An 8,366-nucleotide genomic window follows, 5' to 3' on the forward strand; every position below is an offset into this window, starting at 1 on the left:
AAAAAAAAAAAAGACATATCCAAGTTGTAAAAAGCTCAACAAACAAGATAAAAATTTCTAGAGGAAGTTGTGGCAGTAAAATTAAATAAATGGTGTATTGAATCAGTGACACTGAAGATAAAAATGCAGAAAGGACCCATATAAAAAACATGAGGAAGCACTTCAGGAACTACCTGACTCCATTAAGAACAGGAACCTAAATATAACAGACATGCCAAAAGGGGAAGAGAGAGGGAAACAGCATAAACAAAGAAGAGATAGAGGAAAAAAATCCTAAAGTTAGGGAAGGTATTTATACAAAAACCCATGAAGGTAAAAGAAAACCTGGTTACCTAAATGCAGTGAAGCCTACAACAAGACACATAACAGTGCAATTATCAATAATTTTAAAAAAGATAATATTGAAATTAACTAGGGAGAAAAGCTGCTAACTTATAAAGGTATTCCTAGCAGGTTTATTTGAGACTTTTCATCAGCTCTTACAAGCATGGCCAGAAAGTAATAATGCATTCACAATACTTAAATATAAATACTGTGAACCAAGAATACTATACCTGCAAAACAGTTTGAGATACTAGAAGTAATAAAGGCTACCAGAAGGAGAGTTTTGAAAAGGGGGAGTTAAGTGGGTGAGGCCCAAAGGGCCTTGGTGGGGGAGTTTGTGGGTGATTTAGCGGTAGATGCAGTATGGTAACATAAGTCTGTAGAGATGAGAAAAAATTAAATAGAGTTATACTGTAGCTGTGCCATTGTGTTGTATCATAATGTTGTTTGTAATTATGCCAATGGAAAGGGCTTGACCACTATTCACCATAGATGTGGTGATTAAAAACTCAAAGTGTGGAATGTAACCTGGTAGCTGAAGCTAAGGATTTGCAGGTGGTGTCCCTCCCTGAAGGTGTTGCACTAAAGACAAATAGCCTTAGGGATAATGTTAAAAAGTATGGGATATTGAGGAGGCGATTTGTTGGAGAAAAAACTGGAGTGTAGGAAATAAAGGAGCAGGAGAAAAAAATCTAGGCTCCAGAGTTCAGGTTTAGAGTTGTTTCAGCATTTGGGGCACAGCAGATTTGAGCCCCGGGACCAGGCTGATCTTGGAGAAGGCCACTGGGGATCTCTACAGGTGGAGGTCAAAGGAAGAGACTTTGCAAGTAGCTGAGCTGAGCGACTGAAATGGTTCCTGGTGTTGCTACGGTTACAGCCTGACCTGGCAGCATGAGTGAAGTCTTTTGTCAGGTCATTTGGTGGCGTGGCTGCTGTCCTGAGTGTCGCTCATCTGGATCATCCTTCAGCTCAAGAAGCATCTCCTACTGGGCTTTCTGTTGTCTCCTGGAGTTAGAACCTGGCCTGGAGTCTGGCTGCTGTGTGCCCCAGGTCAGCAGAGGCAGGAAGATCTTGGATAGGTGGCCTGTTGTTCAGGAGAGGAGCTGCCCATCTTCAGTGGCGGGAAGACGCCATTATAATGGTTTTTGTGTAGGACAGTATTGGATATCACTTTGGGTAAAGTAAACGGCCATTATTGGCCTCAGTAACTCTTATTTATCCTGTTTGTTAAATCTTTGTTGTTGTCTCCTGAGTCCAAGCAGGCTTGCAATGTATGGGTGAAGAACCCAGACAGAATTTAGTAATGTATGTGGGTAGCAGGGCTTGGCAGCGGGTCTCCTGCCACCAGGTATCAAGAGTAGCTGTTAGAGACAAGGAGTGACCAGGTAACAGGACAGCTAAACACACTGTGGGACCTGGGTTGGATCCTGGAGTGAGTGAATCCAAGGCTGGAGTTTAGTTGTTAGTTTGCACCAGTGTGTGACAACAATACAAGAGGTTATCAATGGAGAAACGAGGTGTCAAAGTTCCAAGAGCACTTTGCACTATCTTTGCAACTTTTCCATAAATCTAAAAGTATTCCAAAATTTAGTTTATTTAAAGATATCAGAAACCACTAATGTAAATAACTACCACTTTTTGTTTGAACATTGCTATAGTGCTACCTTACTATATGGACTGCTACACATACCATACATATTACTAAATAAATATCTCCTTGATAGGAAATCTGAAATGTGTGACTCTCTTGGATGTGAAGAATGAACATATCAAATTTCTCTACTTTTTTTTTAATTATAACAGTTTATTTTTACATCATTTTGTGCCTTTTTCCATCTCAGTTGTAATCCCCACAGGATTCCCATCACCAAGTCACCCGTGTGCCATCAACCCATGTGCCATCACCATAGTCCACTGCACTTCTCCCTCCCCTGCCCCCTTTTTGACCCCATTCCCCACTCCACCCCTGTAAAATGTCTCTGGTATATAGTTGTTCATAATTGTTATTATTCCCCCCCCCCGGGGGTCCTTTATACTCCTGCTATGAAATTTCTCTACTTTTTAAAAGAATTTATATTTTATTTGCACAGTAACCAGTGAAAACTCACTTAAATTATTCTAAATACTGTTTTCAAACAATAGATTTTATAAGTAACTTTTCCAAATTAAATACAGTATAAGCTGTTCCAAAAATATTTGTTAAGAAAGATATGCTATTTCACTGTGAAACTAAAGGCATCAAATAGAAGTCAATGACATAATTTGTGTGATAATTTCCTTGTCCAGGACATTTCTTAAACACTAGCTTTAGGAAGTACTGTCTTTACAAATTTCTTAGGACTTTGAATTGTTTTTTTCTTAAATAGAGATTGAGTTCATGATGTTTATTAACATCAGATTAAGTGAAGCATGTGAAAATATATTTGTTTGCCCCAATTAGTCATATATTAATAAGTCATCTGTTACCTTCATTATTCCACAGTTTGAATATAATAGCATTTTATAAATTAAATTCGTGCATTGTGCATTCATTCCAAACAAAAACTAGACTGTAGTTCCCATATGATAGTTAGCTATGCAGACAAATCTGCTTGATTTGAAAACTAATTATGAGAAGAAATGAACCTTCTATTACTCAATTTGACCTCATCAATATCTCATTTAAAAAGCACAAGTGATAAGGAATGAATGAATAATCTCTAGACAGAACTTTGGGGCAACCATGGAAAGATGGAGGAGTGATATGAAAGTATTATCTGGCATGGAATAAATAATTCCATCCATGTTGTTGCTCAACAATGCATATATGAATATTTATTATTTCTTATGTTGCAATGTTACTTCAAACAAAAAGTAAAGAATTCCACTGAAATATTCTTATTCATTTAATGTCAATCCCATTCTGCAATACAAATACCGTATCTTAGTTAAGACAAAATTTAAGCACAAGGGTCTAATGAAGGAAATCAACAGCTGACTGTATCAGGAATTGTGTTAATATCATAAAAATATAGTTTTATGTATATGTCTCCACATTCTGAATGGTGCTAAATTGTTCCTTCTTTTTACTATGCACTTGAGGTTTTAAATGATGACTTAAATTATGAAGTGGACTCTCCAGGGAGCTGTTGTAACTCCTGATAACTCAGGCCACATCCCAAAGCAAAACTAATGAGACTCTCTGAAATTGGGACCCCAGGGCCAGTATCTTTCAAGTTCCCCTAGGGAACTACTGTGTGCAGCCAAAGTTGATCAGGAAGGTTCTCGAGGATCTACTATAGGACATAGCTCCCCGGGACTCCTCTCACTGTTGACTGCACTCCTGCCAGGACTGGTCCTCCTTCCTTTTCTCCTTCCTTGTCCTTCAAAACTCGCTGTGAGTGACTCTCAGTTCATCTGACTATACAGCTTCCCAGGACTCCCTGCCATCGTGCCCTGCCCACCACCCCCTCTCCACCACAGTCACACCCTCTTATGTTTTCGATCCAGGAATCACTCTCTTAAGCCATGCTCAGATTTATCCAGAAATATATAAAATCTGTATTGGGGTATGTAGCATGTCTCAGATAAACATAGTATCTCAGTAGAAAACCGAAACAAAAAGTGCTTCCCTGTCATCTGTCCCTCCTAGATTGATGAGGGGTTGGGGGTGGCTAGGGAACCTATGGTTCCTTCTGCTTTTCTCCTGGCATGTTGTTGAAACACATCTCTACACCTTTGTGTTTGCTGTTTTCTTTTTTTCTTCCCTAAAGACTCTTCACCATGATCTTCTCCTCTTTGGTTCCCCTCAACTCTTTCAGGTCTTTGCCTAAAAGTTTCTCAAGTGTTTCCTGATGGCTATACAATCTGCTCCTGCAGATTTCCAGACTTCCTATTTTTGCTGTCCTCTTCTTAGCACCTATCACTGAATGAGCTAACCAATATCTCAGTTTTTTACTTGTTTCTTGTCTGCCTCCCAGAAAGGGATTTCTTTATGCTATAAGTTTTGTTCATGGTCATAGGCTGCTTACAATGCCAGCATGAAATGGGTATGAATAACTGTCAAGTTATCCATTCATCCTATGAACTATTTTTATTCTGATGAAATAGATAAGGAAACTGAATTTCGAACCACAAAAATAACCTACCAAGAAACACTGGCTATAAATAGTAGTGGCAACGGCATTCATGTTCAGTACACAAAGCCTGAGTGATTATATGCTGATTACTCCACAGTGTATTTCTTCTTCCTTCAGTGGCAGCTTTATCTCCCAGCTTTGTCTGTGAAGGTTAAATTTTGAAGTAGATTAAAAACCAACAACAACTAAAAAATATTATATTGATGGGCTTAGGCTATTTCAATTGTCATATGGCTGAATAGTCAACTTTATAAAATAAATAAGATTCTGAAATATATTTTAACAATTCAGCCTGAATATTACAGTGGAGCATAAGGTATTGAGGAAGAAACATGCCAAATGTGCTCAATGAGGAGCAGAAACATGGTTTTGGGGAGAAAGGGGCATAATATGACCTTTGCACCAATCTATAAGAACAGATGCCAATTGCAGAAATGTTTATTGTCATTTTTCACAGTTATGCTGTTGAGAGTAAAGTCCTTATGAATGAAAATATCTTTTTGGTTGCTGGAACCTACAATTTTAGCTCACCAACCCTGAGGGAAAATGCTTTACAGTTTTTTCTTTAAATAGTTTTAGGAACATCTGGCACCATGATATTTTAACATATTAAAATATTAAATTCAAAACCAAAATGATTTGATTCCATATGTACTCCATACATTCAACAGTTTACCGAAACTCAGAAACAATACAACACTGAGTTTTCATATTGCAGGCTTTCAGTTTCAATCTGACAAAACACCTATTTCAATAAGGAAGCAGGAAAACAACCATAGACAATCTGACATACGGAGAATTTGATAGATACTTCCACCTTGTGTTAATAATAGTAGACTTAATTTGAAGATCGGTTGCAAATCAGAAACTGTTATCCCTTTGGAGTCCAATGTTTTAGACAGCCTGGAGTGCCATGTGTTCTGATACTGTCTCAGACAGCAGTGTCAATGACAAGCATCAGTCCATATGATAGATGAAGATTTGTTCCATACACTGAAAGTGTTAACATTTTTTTAAAAACCCAGAGGAGACCAATTTCAGCTTCAGTAACATGCTGACTCAAAGAGAATAAAGTATCTTGAATATTAATATAAGAATATGTTTCTCTCTAGAGGGTAAGGTAGTTTTTGCTCAACGACAAAAGTCAAACCTTAAGGTTTATCTTCCATAAATGAAAAAAACTCTCAAGTGTAGAACAACACTGTATTCTGATATAAATCAAGTAACTAACCTTTGCAAATAACACAAGGTAGAGAGAAAGAAAAAAAAAAGAAGGAAAACCCAAATTATTCTGTTTCTAGGAATGCAACACTAAGAATAGTCAAAGAATATTGATGTTCTTTGTATGTGGCATTTTCAGAGCAGAAAGAGATTTGTTTATGGCATGTGGGACAATTTTTCTTGTGCAGGTGTATTAGTTTGACAGCAATAGCAAAGCATAAAATACAGCCTCTCAATGACTTAACAAAGCAAGTGTTTATGTTTTATATAAAGCATTGTGGATATCCAAAAACCTGGGCTTGGCTAGGCTGGAGTTTTGAGTCAGCTTCTTTCTCTTAAGTTTGTCGTTCAAGAGCCTATGCTGAAGAGGAAATAGCAATCTGGGTCTGGTCCTCTCCTGGTGAACCACATAGGCACAGAGAGAGTGGAACATGGGCTCCTTCTTAAAGCCTAGTCTCAGAATTCACACCACCGCTCATGTTTGGACTTATGTCTGCCCATATCTCACTACACAAAATCATCAGTGTCCAAGGTCAGAGTAATGGAGAAATCAACTCTGCCCATCCCTAACAAACCCTGATTTAATGTTTCCACACAGCTCTGAGGGGACTGTTCCATAACCATCCCATGCCCTGGCTCTCAAGACTGCATACCACAAGGCCTCATAATCCTTGAAGCAGTTTCCACTGGGGAGGAAGCTGTGGCCAATCCCAAGTGAGGAACATTACGTGCTGACAGCAGAATTGTCAACCTGAGTCCCAAGTAGAGTGGCAACATTCTTCAGAGAACAAGACTTCCTTCAAGAGCTTCAGATATGTGTTTTTCAGGAAGGCCCTGAATCCCTATCACCCCAGAGTGTGCCTTCCTGTGAGAGGACCTAGTGGGTATTAGGTAGTGCTGTGTGAAGGTTGGAAACCAGGTGGAAGAGCCAGATCAGAGTTAGGCCCGTCAATTATATTGCCTAACACCCACCTCTTCCTCCCCATAGAGTTGCTCCTTTAATTTAGCCTCATCCCTGTGTACCCCATGAAGCAAGAGACAGCCAGACAGAGACTAAGTGACAGGAGCATCTAACACATGAAAGGGTTAATTCAGGCAAAAACAAGATGCTAGGAATCTGTCACTTGAAAAATGCATTCTATCCCTTGAAAACTCTTGAAATATTTGAATTTCATCAGATTCAATTTGTCAAATCCTAGGAAGACTTTACCTAGCTATAGCCCACCCCACCCCCACCAAAAAAAAACATTTTTAGTAGACAGATAAATATACTCAGAATGATTGTATAAACCTATGCAAATGTGTGTCATGGGTATGGAAATTGGGGGGTGAGGGGGAGTGCAGCAGAAGACAAGGGACCATTGCTAAGTACTAACAAGGTCACTGAATGGCTGAATGCAGAAACAGCTTCACTGCTTCAAAATATAATCCTATGACAATGTAGTATTATTATCACCCAATGATCACAAAACATTAAGGTGTAATGTTACAGACTATCTAGACAAGAATATACAAGCCCAGACACCAGGTCAGAGGGATCACAATCACAGAGGTATCAAGTGTGATGAGCATGTACTTTGTGGGTTCAGGGCTTGCCATTTACACTATCTAGGAGCGTGTGCAGTCCTTTAACACCGTCAAGCTAAACACTTAACTCAGCTGAACATTATTTCATTTGATCCCTATTACTGCCTTACTGAGTGGTTTTCTTATGTCCACTTCAGAGATCAGCAGCTAAGGATCAGAGACATTTAAACAACTCATCCAATATTTGAAGTGGACACATCTCACTCTAGAGCAGATCTATTCTGCCCTGTTGCTTTCAGTGAGACCTACTAACCCCGTGCTTTTGTAAATATCAAAAAGGATGTGTAGAAAAGTGTATTGGAAAATGTTGAAACCAATGACAATTACTATTGACTGAACTGAGAACACAGAATTTCTTCATAATTGAATACAGCCAATTATACAATTTCCCACGTTTAAGCAATTTTTTAATATTACAAGCACTATGTACGCTTAAGCTGAGGATGGTACTGCTTTAATTTTTAGATGTGAGGTTATATGGCGTTTTCTTAAAACACTGTTAAACAAGTGTGATAAAACAGCACAAACGTCTCTGAGCAGATGCGGTATTACTGTCCAGCTTCCTGTATTTGGCCAAGCAGAAAACGCGGGAGCGGGAGGGGCTTCCCAGGTCCCACTCTTGGCCAAGCGACAGCGTCAGAGGGAACGCGGCAAGGTTTCAACAGCAATGGACCCATTACTTTTATTGTAACAGAGTTAAGAGTTCACCGAAGAAGCTGCTAATGAAATCTATCCCAAGCTCACTGCCGCCAAAAATTGGCCATGGTCTCCAGCCCCGGTAATTTTTCCTTGAAAGCTTCTGGTGAAACGCTGGAGCAAGGTTCAGGCTTGTCTGGGTGCAGCTCTTTAAGGTTGAGCCCCCGGTCTTAAATGCCTGGAGTCGCCCCTTATACTCTTTAAGTGAAAGCTGTTAACTTTTTTTATTCCTTCTGCAAACATTTATCGAGCCTCCACCACTCTCTGAAATACAGGTAACCACCGGTTCTGCAGCCGCAGCGCCCGGCCCGCGCGCACCCGACGGCGGCACTGCCCATGAAACATGCACACGCACAGGAGCGCCCGGCTCCCGCGTCCCCGTCGCTGTGCCGGCGCCGGGCGCCAGGCGCCAGGCGCGGG

General features: G+C 39.8%; 1 long non-coding RNA gene across 1 annotated transcript in view; it reads right to left on the reverse strand.

Annotated features, from left to right (window-relative positions):
• The window catches only part of LOC105853719, a 15,603-nt gene extending 11,040 nt beyond the window's left edge, over positions 1–4,563 (reverse strand). The window contains exon 1 of the long non-coding RNA XR_001145504.1: positions 4,452–4,563. This is a non-coding gene — a long non-coding RNA (uncharacterized LOC105853719). The remainder of the gene's footprint in view (positions 1–4,451) is intronic.
• Between the last annotated feature and the right edge of the window lie 3,803 nt (positions 4,564–8,366).

The sequence above is a fragment of the Condylura cristata genome, unplaced genomic scaffold, assembly GCF_000260355.1.
Source record: "Condylura cristata isolate star-nosed mole 26May11 unplaced genomic scaffold, ConCri1.0 scaffold00016, whole genome shotgun sequence".
NCBI lineage: Eukaryota > Metazoa > Chordata > Mammalia > Eulipotyphla > Talpidae > Condylura > Condylura cristata.